General features: G+C 36.0%; 1 protein-coding gene and 1 pseudogene across 1 annotated transcript in view; one reads left to right on the top strand and one right to left on the bottom strand.

The window, feature by feature from the left end:
- LRBA (LPS responsive beige-like anchor protein) overlaps positions 1-15,101 on the top strand; it is a 792,976-nt gene that overhangs the window by 69,788 nt on the left and 708,087 nt on the right. The window lies entirely within an intron of this gene.
- LOC124520405 (Y-box-binding protein 1-like) lies at positions 7,531-8,365 on the bottom strand (annotated as a pseudogene).

The raw sequence follows: 15,101 nt of genomic DNA, 5'->3' as shown, positions 1-15,101 counted from the left end.
ATCTTAAAACTACAATACAATATTGACATCAGTGCAATAAATGTATAGAAGTTTCCATCAGAAAAGGATCTGTCCTTTGCCCTTTTACAATCACATCTAATTCCTTTCTGCTCCACTCTTCTTTAACCCTTGGCAACCACTAATCTGTTCTGGAGTTATATAATTTTGTGAGTTTAAGAATTTTGTATAAATGGAATCATATACCATATGACCTTTTGTTTTTTTTTTTTAGTACAATTCTTTGGAGATTCATCTAGATATTTGTGTGTGTCAATGTGTTTTTTTCCTTTTTATTGTTGAGTAGTAATCCAAGGTGTGAATGTACCAGTTAGTTTAACCGTTTACCTGTTGAAGGGCATCTGAATTTTTCTCATTTTTTGGCTGAGACAAATTAAGCTGCTGTTAATATATTTGTGTACAGGTTTTTGTCTGAACAAAAGTTTTCAGTTCTTGGGGAAAAATACCAGATATATATTTGTTAGTATGTATAGCAGTTACATGAAAAAACTATTTCAATAAATTGCTACTCTGTTTTCCACCTAACTCTCATCTTACATTCCCACCAACAGCAGATAGGTGATTCAGTTTCTCTGCATCCTTGTTGGTATTTGGTTTTGTTATTATATTTTATTTTAGATATTCTGATAGATGTGTATCTGTTGTGTATTGTGTATCTAATGATATCTTACTGTGGTTTTCTTTTACATTTCTGTAAGAGTTTATGATGTTGAACATACTTTCATGTGCTTATTTATCTTCATGTAGTCTTAGGTAAAACACCTATTCTTGTCTTTTGACACTTGACTTTTTTATTCTAATCTTCTGATTAGATGATGATGATGATGATGATGATGATGATGATTTTGCTGTTGAATATGGAGAGTTCTTTATTTATTTTAGGTGTTTTCTTTTGTCAGATGTGTGCTTTGCAAATATTTTCTTCTAGTTTGCAGCTTGTCTTTTCACCTTCTTAACAGGATCTTTTGGAGATCAAAGTTTTATTTGATAAAGTTCAGTTTATTAGTTTTTCCTTTTATGAGCCTTGGTTTTGATGTCATCTAAGAACTCTTTGCCTAGTTTTAAATCCTGAAGATTTTTTCCTGTGTGTTTCTCTGAAAGTTTTATTTTTTACCTTGAAATCTGCAATTTACTTTGAGTCGGTTTTTGTATAAGGTATGCTGTCTACTTAGGTGAAGTTTCATTTGTTCATTTATGGATATCTAATTGTTTTAGCACTGTTTATTGAAATTCTTCCATTGAATTGCTTTTGTATCTTTGTCAGAAGTCAGTTGAGCATATTTATGTGGTCTACTTCTGGGTTCTCTATCCCATTCTGTTGGTTTATATATCTGTTCATATGGCACTACCTATAGTGTTGACTGCTGTAGCAATAGGTCTTGAAATTGGGTAAACTAATTTCTTCCACTTTATTTTTCTTTCTCAAGATTGTTTTTGCTCTCTTAGTTCTTTTGCTTTTCAATAGTAATTTTATTTGTAATTTTTTTCAATTTTATTTATTATAAATGTTTATTTTGAGAGAAAGAATGAGTGAGCAAGGGAAGGGCAGAGAGAGAGAGAGAGAGAGAGAGAGAAAGAGAGAGAAAGAGAAAGAGAGAAAGAGAGAATATCCCAATTAAGCTTCACTCTTTCAGTGGAGAGCCAGATGGGGGCTCCATCCCATGAACTGTGAGATCGTGACCTGAGCTGAAATCAATAGTTGGGTGCTTAACTGACTGAGTCACCCATGTGCCCCCCCCACCCCCCGCTTTTTTTTTGAAATTTTAGAGAGCATGAGAGTGGGAGAGGGGCAGAGGGAGAGAGGGAAAGAATCTTAAGCTGATTCCATGCTGAGCATGGAGCCCAATGCGGGGCTCGATTCCATGACCCTGGGATCGTGATCTCAGCCAAAATCAAGAGTCAGACACTCAACTGACTGAGTCACCCAGGCACACCTCAGTATCAGTTTAGAACATTCATTCCAAATCTGCAGAAATCTTGCTGAGATTGTGATAGGAATTTTGTTCAATCTGTATATCATTTTGGGGAGAGTTGGTATCTATACTGTGAACACAGTATATGTCTACATTTATGTAGATATTCTTTTATTTTTTTAAATCATCATTTTTTGTTTTCAGCATGTAAGTCCTGTCTGTGTTTTGGTAGATTTACATCCATCTACATCTAAATATTTCAAAGATTTTGAGCAACTGTAAATAATACTGTATTTTTAATTTCATTGTCCACGTATTAACTGTTAGTATACAGAAATGAACACAATTTTTTATAGGCTGTAACCATGTTGAACTTACTTATTAGTTCTAGGATGTTTTTTGGTACATACCTTTGATTTCAACATAGATAATCATGTTATCTGCAAATAGAGGCAGTTTGTTTCTTCCTTTCTCATATGCATGCCTTTCGTTTTCTTTTTGCCAATTATTGCCTTGGCCCTAACTTCCAGCACTGTGTTGAGTAAGAGTGGTGAGAGTGTACATCCTTGCCTTGTTCCTGATCTTTGGGAAAAGCATTCAATCTTCTACTGTAAATTATAATGTTAGTTGTGGATTTTATGTAGATGCCCTTTATCAAGTTGAAAAGATTCCCTTTATTCATATTTTTCTGAGAGTTTTTATCATCAGTTGGTGTTGAATTTTATCAGATGCTTTTATTTTGTATCAATAGATATGATCATGTGATTTTTCTCCTTTAACCCATTAATATGGTGGGTTATTTGTTTGATTTTTCGATACTGAAATAATGTATCTCTGGAATCAAATCCATTTGGTATATAATTCTTCTTATATATTGTTGAATTCTACTTGCTATTAAGAAATTTTTTAAGCTCATTTATTTATTTTGAGAGAGAGCGAGCGAGCCAGTGTGGGAGGGGCAGAGAGAGAGAGAGAGAGAGAGAGAGAGAGAGAGAGAGAGAGGGGATCCCAAGCAAGCTGTGCACTGTCAGTGCAGAGCCCGATGTGGGGCTCGAACTCATGAACTGTGAGATCATGACCTGAGCTGAAACCAAGAGTTGGATGCTTAACCGACTGAGCCACCTGGGTGCCCCTGCTTTTATTTTAAATTAAAAAATGTTTTCTACTTGCTATTATTTTAAGAATTCTTTTGTTTATATTCATGAGGGATATTAGTATACAGTGCCTTTTTTTGTACTGTCTTTGGTATCAGAGTAATAGTAGTTCATAAAATGAGTATAAAATTAGTGTTAATTTTAAACATTTGGTAGAATTCTTTTTTTTTTCTTTAGTGTTTTATTTATTTATTTTTGAGACACAGAGAGACAGAGCATGAGCAGGGGAGGGGCAGAGAGAGAGGGAGACACAGAATCTGAAGCAGGCTCCAGGCTCTGAGCTGTCAGCACAGGAGCCTGATGTGAGGCTTGAACCCATGAACCTGAACCGTGAGATAATGACCTGAGCTGAAGTTGGATGCTTAACCAACTGAGCCACCCAGGCACCCCTTAAATTATCTATTTCACATTGAGTAACTGTGGTAGCTTGTGTTTTTTGAGGAATTGGCTGATTTCATCTACATTATCAAATTATTTGGTTAGAGTTGTTTGTAGTATTATTCTTTGTCATCTGCAGGGTCTATACTGATATTTCCTGTTTCATTCCTGATACTGGTACTTTGTGTCTTTTTTTCTGTTATTTTTTAGTCCTGCTAAAGTTTTCTAAATTTTATTGATTTTTTTTTCAAAAACCTATCTTTTTATTTCATTGATTTTTCTCTATTATTTTTTGCTTTCAGTTTCATTATCTTTTTAATTTATCATTTCCTTCCTTCAGCTTGCTTTGCATTTATTTAAAAAATTTTTAAGTTTATTTATTTATTTTGAAGAAGGATGCAGAGAGAGAGAGGGAGAGAGAGAATCCTAAGCAGGCTCCATGCTGTCAGTGCAATCACTGATGTGGGTCTCAAACCCACAAACCATGAAACTGTGACCTGAGCTGAAATCAAGAGTTGGATGTTCAAGTGACTGAGCCACCCAGGCACCCCTTGCTTTGGATTTATTTTGATCTTCTGTTAGGTTCTTAAAATGAAGATGTAGATTATTTGAAACTTCTCCATTTTTCTAATATATACATTTAGTGCTAAGAGTTTCCCTCTAAGTACTGCATTAGCTATGGCTCACAGATTTTTGATATGTTGTATTTATAGTCATTCATTCATTCATTCATTCATCCATTTATTTATTTATTTATTTATTTTAGGTAGGCTCCATGCCCTGTGTGAGACTTTAACTCATGACCCTGAGATCAAGAATCACATGCTCTACTGACTGAGCCAGCCAGGCACCCCTGTTGTATTTTATTTTGATTCAGTTCTTGGTATTTGTTTTTAGTTCCCTGGAGACTCTTTTTTGACCTGTCAATTATTTAGAAGTGCATATTTTAGTTTCCAAATGTTTGGAGGTTTTTTTCTGATAACTTTATCTTTGTGTTATTTCTTTCTTTACCTTTCTCTTCTAGTTTGATTCTCCTGTAGTCAAAGAACCCATTGTATATGATTTCAGTTCCTTTAAATTTGTTGAATTTTGTATTAATGTCCTAGGATACAGTCTATTTTCATATATATCCCATGGGCACTTGAAAACTAACTTACTTTCTTTCTTTCTTTCTTTCTTTCTTTCTTTCTTTCTCTCTCTCTCTTTCTTTCTTTCTTTCTTTCTTTCTTTCTTTCTTTCTTTCTTTCTCTCTTTCTCTCTTTCTCTCTTTCTCTCTTTCTCTCTTTTTCTGCATCCAAGTTAGCAGGTAGTGCAACAATGATTTCAGGAGTAGATTCCTTAATGTCCCTTACCCATTTAGCCCATCCCCCCTCCCACAACCTCTCCAGTAACCCTCTGTTTGTTCTCCATATTTAAGTCTCTTTGGGAATGCAAGCTGGTGCAGCCACTCTGGAAAACAGTATGGAGGTTCTTCAAAAAATTAAAAATAGAACTACCCTATGACCCAGCAATTGTACTACCAGGTATTTATCCAAGGGATACAGGTGTGCTGTTTCGAAGGGGCACATGCACCCCAATGTTTATAGCAGCACTATCAACAATAGCCAAAGTATGGAAACAGCCCAAATGTCCATTGACAGATGAATGGATAAAGAAGATGCGGTATATATGTATATATACAATGGAGTATTACTCGGCAATCAAAAAGGATGAAATCTTGCCATTTGCAACCACGTGGATGGAACTAGAGGGTATTATGCTAAGCAAAATTAGTCAGAGAAAGACAAATATATGGCTTCACTCATATGAGGAATTTAAGATACTAAACAGATGAACACAAGGGAAGGGAAGCAAAAAGAATATAAAAACAGGGAGGGGGACAAAACATAAGAGACTGTTAAATATAGAGAACAAACAGAGGGTTGCTGGATGGGTTGTGGGAGGGCGGATGGGCTAAATGAGAAAGAGGCATTAAGGAATCTACTTCTGAAATCATTGTTGCACTATATACTAACTAATTTGGATGTAAATTAAAAAATTAAAAGTAGAAAAAAGTCTCTTATGAAAAACAATATGTATTCTGTTGGGTTGAGTCTTATGTGTCAGTTCTTATTGGTTGATAGGAGTTCAAATTCTTGCAGATTATCTAAGAAGACAGTGAGGTAGGGACATTTACTTTTATAACATAATGATAGTACTTTCCTCAAAGTGAAGGAGAGCCCCATGGGAAAGATCATGAGTTTGTGTGGAAGACACTGATGTGTACACACATACACAACCACATACGTATACACACAGACACATGCTGATTTATATACACACATTCACACATACATACTTACAGTAAATATTGGAGTTTTGCGTAGTTTACCCAGAGAGTATAGAATATAGGTCTGGGTGGGATTTTGCTCTTGGAGGAAAATCATCAAACATCCAGAGGAGAAGATAAGATTTCTGTCCACCTGGGGATAAAAGAAGGGATGCCAAAAGGGGGAATAATAATGCATAAAAAGTGGTGAGAGTACAATATAGATATACTTTACACATTGTATAATTTTGCTTTTGGTCTAGATAAATTGCTGTGGGCAAGTCTTTTCTTAGTTATCAATCAAGTACATATCTAGCCTGATCATAAAGCTTAAGAAACCAGAACAGAAATAGTATATCATAATGTTTTATAATATGGTACAAAACCATATGATTCTGGAATGTAGATTCAAAATTGGTTATGTAGTGTGTTCAATAGTATCTTAATTGGAAAAAAATGTTTCTTATTAATCTTGACATGGTAAAAGTAGTAAACTTACAAATAATTGAAGGCCAGGAAAGAAGAGGTGTGGAAGTTTGTGTGAGTGCATATTACATTTGATGGCTCTTATAAATGACTTGGGTTATTGTATTAAGGATTATTATGGTTTTGTTTTTAACCATTTTGAACCAATTGAGTGCAATAGGCAAAGAGCCCCCCCCCCCACTCCCAAATTAGGCAAGATGGTGCTATGGGGTCATAGAGATAGAATGCTGCTGGTGAAAGTCTCCATTATTAGGGTTTATTATGTCTCGTGTGAGTCAAGTAAATAATTGGCTACATTTAATTTACTACAGTTATTATTTGATAGCATGTACTTTCCCAAAAAGTGTTCTACAAAATACAAATTCTAAGTTTATGTAGGGCAAGAATTCTCTGTTCATATGGGTCAAGTGAAGTTAAATGTACTTGAGAACCTCATCAAGCCTTTTTACATAAAGTTTGAAGTTATCAGAGGGGGTATGCTATGTAGTTTTTTTCCCTCAAATTGATTTGATTTGGGTGGAATTATGCAAAGAACCATTCTTTCACAGTGACTATTGGATATGTTGCATAGTTGACTGGAGTAGTCTTTGATAAGTTCTCTTAATATGATTAATAAATGGAGGTGTGATAGGATACACAAAATGTTGCTCTTAGTTACTTGCTCCTAGTTTAAAAAAAGGGAATTGAGTTTAATGAAATAAGTTTTTTTCTTCTTTTAGTGCTTAAAAAAAGATTTATAGTAAAGAACAGAAAATAGGATATATAAATACCCTCAACTTAGAACAAATTTGCTTTGGGTTAGAAAAATGTCTTTATACATAGAGTCACATACATAATTTTATATAAACACATACATGTTATTGTATATACATGTATAAACTTACATGTATGATTCTTGTTTTTCCTTATCTTGTTAAACTTTGTTCTGTGTTCTGCCTCTTTCTCTCCATGGCCAGTTTCTCCTGTGCTCTCCTACAAAGTGAGCAATGTTGGCAGCCATGTGTATAGACTTCTGTATTTTATGGACATTTAATCCAGTGGATCAAGTATACTGATAGTTGTGTGAGTGTAATGAAGGAGTTCTCAGCTAGTTTAATGATGGTAGTAAAGAGGAAGAGGGACAAATTTAAGAAATTTTAGGAGATAGAGTCAGCAGCATTTAATAAATTCGACATTGTACATAGGAAGAGCAGAGTTGAAGATGCCATGTGGGAGGATTACCAACTGGGGTAGCAATCACAGCAGGGTTAGGGAGAAGATCATCAGTTATGTTTTAGCCATGTTTATTGTGAAGCAGTGTGTGTAGATGTCTACAAGCAATAGGACATGAGTGAAAGAAATTGGGGAAGAAGCTAAGTTGAGTTGTAGTAGTCGTATCTGGAAGTCTCTTTGATGTGATTTGTTTCTGTCTCACTGGTCTACTTTGTTCTCCTGTACCCTGCTTGTCAGCACCCTCAACCCCTTCTCTCTGCACCGGAGGGTTGGAAGACTTGTTGACGCTCACAGGGTCTCCACATGTAGAAACATTGCCTGCGGGATGGCCAGCGCAGTGGGGCCAGACCTTTGAGAGCACTCTCCGAGTCCTTTCCGCACTCACAGTAGTTTGGTAATTCTGTGGGTAATTGTGGGGAGGACTTCTGCGAAGGAAAGCATCCATAATTGTTAGGGTCTGCTGCGTATTTACTGCATTGCACTGGAGCTCCCCTAGGGCCTGTGACCTTTGCTGCTACCACACCCTTTTCTCCTTCAACAACATCAACTCCACAGCCTCTCCATCTCCTACTGCGAAGTACTGAGCAGGTACTTCCAGGGGTTATTTTTTTATGGCAGTCTCGTGTACAAATACATTTTCTTTGGTGTCATTCCTGTGGATGAAACCATATCTGTTTCTTACAGTGAACTATTTTACTGTTCCCAAAACAGATTATCTTGCCGTCCCTTTTTGCAGGCACCGATGATGTGAGGTCGCCTGAGCCCTTGCTCCCTGCGCGGTTGCTCGTGCTTGGAGTCCTCAGAGCAGAGGGTGGAGCGGCGGGGGCTGCTGCTACTTCTGGGCCTAGTGGTTGCGTGGATTTGCCTGCTTGCGCAGCTATGCCTTTTCCCAGCATGTTATGGTTAACTAGGCCGGTGGCGGTGGTGGGGCTGCTCAGGGCTCTCTGGGGTGTGCTCCCGCTGTGGATCGAAATTGATACTATTTTTGAAGTGAGATTTTTAATAGCAGATGGAAGGATGTGTGAGTTCTTTTATCCTCATCTAAGAGGATGTGCCTTAATGGAGATACTTTTAGTTTATTTAATTGTCACATCAACTTTAAGAGATGGGTACCATTATTATCGTAATTTTACAGATGAGGAAGTGAGCCATAGAGAGGTGAACTATCCTGCCCTTGCCCTTATACTTGGTATCTGGTAGAACCAGGAGTCAAATGTGGTCTGGCTCCAAAGGATATGCTCTTAACCACTGTTCTAAGAGTAGCTGTGTTTTTGAAAACACTCAAGCTATAATTGTTTATGGTTAAGGATGTTGGACAAAATGCAGTTTGGGAGTGACTCATGAAAGTACTATCATTAAAATTAAGATCTCACACCAAAAGGTAGATATTTTACTCATCTTTCATTGTGGATACTTGATACTGTATACCTGATCTATTTTATATCCTTATTATGTAGCTTTCTTTCCCTCAGTTTTGATAGGATACATCAGTTGCACACAATTTGATTTTTGTAGATACAAATTAAGAAGCATTATTTTTTCCTGTTTTGTTTTCCGCATATTCAGTGCATATTGAAAAGATTAAATTATCTTTTCTCTCCCTTATATTCAAAGAAAATATGTATATACTTCTTTTGAGACATGGAAATATGTCATAAATATATGACTTTGAAAGTTAAATTCTTTTGTAACTCCATCTTACAAGATAGCCACCACTAATAGTCTGGTGTATATTCTTCAGGCTTTTTGTATAGAAATAACTGCCATACATAATGCATAAATATGATATGTGTATGTGAGAGGTGTATAAAATAGACTTTTGGTTGATTGGGAAATTCATATGAGGATGAAACTAAATACCACCATTTTATTTTTTTTTTATTTATTTATTTTTTTTAAACTAAGAATTTCCATTCTTTTTTTTTTTATTTTTTTTTTAAACTTTTTTTTTTTTTTTTCAACGTTTATTTATTTTTTGGGGACACAGAGAGACAGAGCATGAACGGGGGAGGGGCAGAGAGAGAGGGAGACACAGAATCGGAAACAGGCTCCAGGCTCTGAGCCATCAGCCCAGAGCCTGACGCGGGGCTCGAACTCACGGACCGCGAGATCGTGACCTGGCTGAAGTCGGACGCCCAACCGACTGCGCCACCCAGGCGCCCCTAAATACCACCATTTTAGAAGGCATTTTGGAGATAAATGAATACTTGTAAAACTATGGAAATTTTTAATTCTTACTGAAGTTTTCTTATTGAACATTTTAGTAAAGTTTTGTACATCTCGTATTCTAATTCAGAGAATACTTTCTTGGCAATGCAAAGTAGTACATTGCTTTTGTGGTCACGGAATGGCACATTTGTAAGCCTAAATAGCCTCTCTTTACGTTGATGTAAACTGTGGGGTAAGATATTATTTTGACTGACTATCAGTAAAGGGCTGTTGTAAAGCAAAGGCTGATGATTATGTTGCCATCAACATACTGAACTTTCTTCTTTACTATTACCTGGCTAAGGTAAAGCCTTACTGTGTTTTGTTCAGTGTTAGGAATGATCTTAAAGGCGTGTGTGTGAATCAAGTTATAAGGTAAGCAAATCTCTTACCATTCTGTATTATTTATTATTTATTTATATAGTAAAACTGTGCCATAGTAAGACATGTGGAGTCTGAAAGTTCAGATGTGTAAAATTTAGGATGGGGCTAATTTGAGATTAAATTCAATAATTTTAGTCTATGTGTTTTAAAAAAGCACAAAAGTAAAATAACTGAAATTTGATACTATACACAGCTGAGTTGAGAAAGTGTGAAATGATAAGAAGGCGTTTTCTCATAATTCTGTCCTCCAGTCATTGAATTTTATCCTACCACTTGAGATTTTTGATTGCAGAGTATGAGGCAGAGGACAATAACCAGTTATTTGAATTCATTTATCACGGGCTTTTACCCTATTAGTAAACGCTTTTTTTTTTTTTGCTTTAAAAAAAGAATATAATGTTCTATCTGCAGTTTTTAAACTCATATTAAGTGACAATCTGTTTTCCTCTTATTTAGCTATTTGTATTCTCAATCATTTTTATGTGTATAATTAATAGCTTTCATAATAACTAATTAATGCAGTATTTAACTTTTACAGTAGGAAATGTACATTTATTCTAGACTTTTTTTTAAGTTTATTTTGAGAGAGACAGAGAGTGCTAGTGGGGGAGGGGCGGAGAGAGCGGGAGAATCCCAAGCAAGCTCCGTGCTGTCAGTTTAGAGTCCGTGGCAGAGCCTGTTGTGGGGCTCAAACTCACACAACTGTAAGATCATGACCCGAGCTGAAATCAAGAGTTAGTTGGATGCTTAACCGACTGACCCACCCAGGCACCCTATCTGATAGATGTTTAATGTATAACACATGTAACGAGATTTTTACTCCAGAATGTCTGTGTTTGAGAGTGACTGTATTAAATCCAAATGACTTGTCCTTTTCATATTACTGATACTGTTTTGTTGATTATTTATGATGTTAATATACTTGATAATATAATCATTTGTCACCTAAACTTTAGGAATGCCTGAAGTGATGCATAAGTGGGCATCTAGCTAAAACTAAGCAACATAATTTGGCCTGATACTTACACTGAAGCTAAATGTTCATGTTCTTTAATTGAAATTTTACTGTATTTTTAAAGAAATACGATCATAGTGTATGTACTGATTTGTAAATTTAGTAGTAGGTGTTGAATACCATGACATACTAACATATATAGATTTATATTCTTTTTAAAAGTTACATGGTATTCCCTTATACGGATATACCTGTATTGGTGGATATTTAAGCTATTTCCATGTTTTATTTTTACAAACAGTGCTGCAGTATAAATTTTTGTATCTTAATTTCTGAGCCTTTCTGTATATAATTTTGTAGATGATATTTTTATTTTTATTTTAAAATTTTTTTGAATGTTTATTTATTTTTGTAAGATAGAGTGACAGAGCATGAGCAGGGGAGAAGCAGAGAGAAAGGGAGACACAGAATTCAAAGCTGGCTCCAGGCTCTGAGCTGTCAGCACAGAGCCTGACGCGGGGCTCGAACTCACAGACCATGAGATCATGACCTGAGCCGAAGTTTGGTTGTTATTCGACTTTAAAGTCTGCCGTGACTTATCAGAGCTTTCATTGTTTCATTTGAATAAATTTAATACCTGAAGTCTTTAGTCTTTTGATGCTAGAATATCCACTGATATCTTTGTCTGTGAAAATTTGGTATTATTGTATCACTTATCTCATTAAAATTAGCCCTCTTGAAATATTGTTTAGACAAATGTACTACAACGGCAATTTATCTAGAGATATTTCATGGAACAGAATTGCTGTGTTCTGGTGTGTGTATATTCATATCTGTTATAACTTTGTGATACATTTTTCTAAAGCACAAAATGAATTATAGTCACTTAAGTTAAATGCAAAGTTCTAAGTCATATTTAGAACAAGGAACTGTCCAAGATCGCTCTCTCTGTTAACCCACTCACTCATTTATGCACCATTTATTGAACATCTGTATATTAAATAGGTTGGTGTTCTTTAAGCAGTGGAATCCACATATAATAGCAACTGCACGAAATAGAGGTTTTATTTTTCTCACATAACAAGGAATTTGAGATAGGCAGTTGCTGGTATTTGTGGTTCTGCTTAATAAGGTTCTATTTAGGGGCGCCTGGGTGGCTTAGTTGGTTAAGCATCCGACTTCGGCTCAGGTCATGATCTCGCGGTCTGTGAGTTCAAGCCCCGCATCGGGCTCTGTGCTGACAGCTCAGAGCCTGGAGCCTGCTTCTGATTCTGTGTCTTCCTCTCTCTGCCCCTCCCCCACTCATGCTCTGTCTCTCTCTGTCAAAAATAAATAAACTTTAAAAAAAAATTAAAAAAAAGTTTCTATTTAATAAGCTTAAAGAGCTAAACGCTTTCTACCTTTCCTTTTACTATTCTTCATGCATTGGCTTTCTCTCTATGCTTGTGCTTGTAAACTTCGTGATATGAAGATGCCTACTGCACCTTTGGACATGACATTTTTGTTCAAGGGAGTGAGGAAGGTAGAAGAACAAAGGCTTATGCCAGCTACATCTGTTTTCCTTTTATCAAGGAAACCAAATCGTTTCATTAACACCTTTCAGCCTTTCTCATATCTGTTTGCCAGAACTTCTCATGGCCATTCAGATGCTAAGGATGCTGGAAAAGTAAGCATTTATCTTTCCAATCTTTGTAGTGGCACAAAACTAGAGAGGAGGGGTTTAGGTATTTGAGTTCTGTAATGTTTTTATACATCAAGTTAATAGCTTTCAAAATAACGGGTTATTATTGCATTTCACTTAAAATTTTTATTTTTAAATGTTTATTTTTGAGAGAGAGAGAGAGAGAGAGAGACAGACAGACACAGACACAGAGAGACGGACGGATCCCAAGCAGGGGAGGGCAGAGAGTGAGGGAGACATAGAATGCGAAGTAGGTTCCAGGCTCTGAGCTGTCAGCACAGAGCCCGACATGGGACTTGAACTCATGAACCTTGAGATCATGACCTGAGCCAAAGTGGGACGCTTCACCGGCTAAGCAACTCAGGTGCCATTTGCTTTTTTTTTTTTTTTTTTTTAATGTTTATTTATTTTTGAGAGTGTGTGAGGGTAGGGGAGGGACAGAGAGAGAGGGAGACAGAGAATCCAATGCAGAGCTCTAACTCAAGAATTGTGAGATCATAGTCTGAGCCAAAATTGGACGCTTAACTGACTGAGCTACCCAGGCACCCCTTACTCTTTTTTTTTTTTTTTTAAAGTAGGCTCCACACCCAACATGGAGTCCATTGTGGGGCTTGAACTCACCACCCTGAGATTATGACCTATGCTGAAATCAAGAGTCACATGCCCTACCAACTGAGCCAGCCAGGCCACCTTTATTTCATTCTTGAAACAAGAAATATGCGTTCATTCATCAGTTATCTGATAAGACTTTGGGGAAGAGATGCTGGGTTAGCCAGTCTGTATTACCTGTCACAGTCTATTAAATACAGTTGTTATACATTGTTGAAAGCCTGGTTCACCTACCTTAGTACCTTGTGAGTTTAGGCAAGTTAGTTATGTTTCAGATTCCTCATCTATTAAGTGAAGATAATAGAAGTTTTTGTAAGAGATAATTAAAAATGCTAATTTATGTAAAGCACTTAGCATAGTGTATAGCTTATAGTAATCACTCAATGCTTATATGTGGTTATTGTTTGTATTTTTAAATTATTTATTTTGTGTTGGGATTTAAAAAAATTGAAATAGTACAGAAACAGAGTAAAACAGTTTTCCCCAACTACTGTTAGCTGATTGATTTATAATTATATTAGTTATGTGTTGCTGTGTAACAAATTATCTCAAAACTTTACAGCTTAAAGCAATAATAAATATTTACCAGCTCACAGTTTCTGTGGGTCAGGAATTTGGGAGCAAACTGGCAGGATAGTTCTGGCTTAGAGTCTCTAATAAGGTTGCAATTCAGATGTTGGCTGAGGTTTTATTCACCTGAAGACTCAACTGGGGCTGGATGACCAGCTTCCAGGGCTACTTACTTGATTGGCAAGTTGATGCAAACTATTGGCTGGAGACCTCAGTTCCCCTCCAGGTGGGCCTTTTACATAGCTTCTTGAATATCCTCATGACATGGTGACTGATTTTTTTCTTAGAATAAGTGATACAAGGGAAGCCATAAAGTTCTTAATGACATAGCCTTGAACGTCATTGGTTACTTCAGCTGAACTCTCTTGGCATGTCAGCCCTAATTAAGTGTGGGAGGACATTCTTTTGCTGTACTTGTGTCCTGGTTTGTAGAGGAAGGGATGGGACAGTTTGATTGCTTTTGATTGCTGATATTTTCTTTTCCCTTAAAGCAATCTTAATTTGAGATGTCCCTTTTTTTTGATTAATTACTATGTTTTTAATCATAGAAAGGAACTTAAGAAAAACAAATAGGTTGCTTTAAGCCATTCACCTGAAGATTTGAAAAGCCTATCTAATGTAAAACATTAGATAATTCTGTGATATTATTCATGGCAATAAGATTCAAGAATACAATTATATTATCCAGTGTTTCTCAGAAAAGCCTTTGGAAGAATGTTACTCCTGTGAAAAGCTCTTGTCAGAAAAAAAAGGAAAGAAAAGATTCCATTGTTAAATAAATTGTAGGAAATCCATGCATTGGTTATCTAACTTTTGGAGACATAAAAATATAGTAGCATATCGTATTGTGAATATGAATATTGTGGCAATCCTATTGTGTAAACATCTCTAGCCTTGTTTAATCCAGTATTTCTCAGACTACATGGAAACTTTTTGCTTAATACTGCTTTTGTAGACATGTCGTAGTTCAGTGAAAATTTTTAAATTTTATGAAAGGTAAAATGAACAGGGAGAAATGAGATGGTTTTGTTACTTTCTCTAGTACATGAGTTATTGAAAACTATAAAGATGATAATTCATTATCAGTAAAACATGCTTTTTACTATAGTGACGTTTTTCTTTTAATTTTCTTGTATTCCATGACTTTGCCATTTTAATTCTACATTGTTGCCTCTAGTTGGAGGATCTTACTTTTCTCTTGTCTTTGATACAAATGGCAAATGGC

Source organism: Lynx rufus, unplaced genomic scaffold (genome assembly GCF_022079265.1).
Source record: "Lynx rufus isolate CCGP_SWC_20201006 ecotype Redwood Valley unplaced genomic scaffold, mLynRuf1.p SCAF_3, whole genome shotgun sequence".
NCBI classification, from domain to species: Eukaryota; Metazoa; Chordata; class Mammalia; order Carnivora; family Felidae; genus Lynx; species Lynx rufus.
This window is presented reverse-complemented; position numbering and strand designations above follow the sequence as displayed.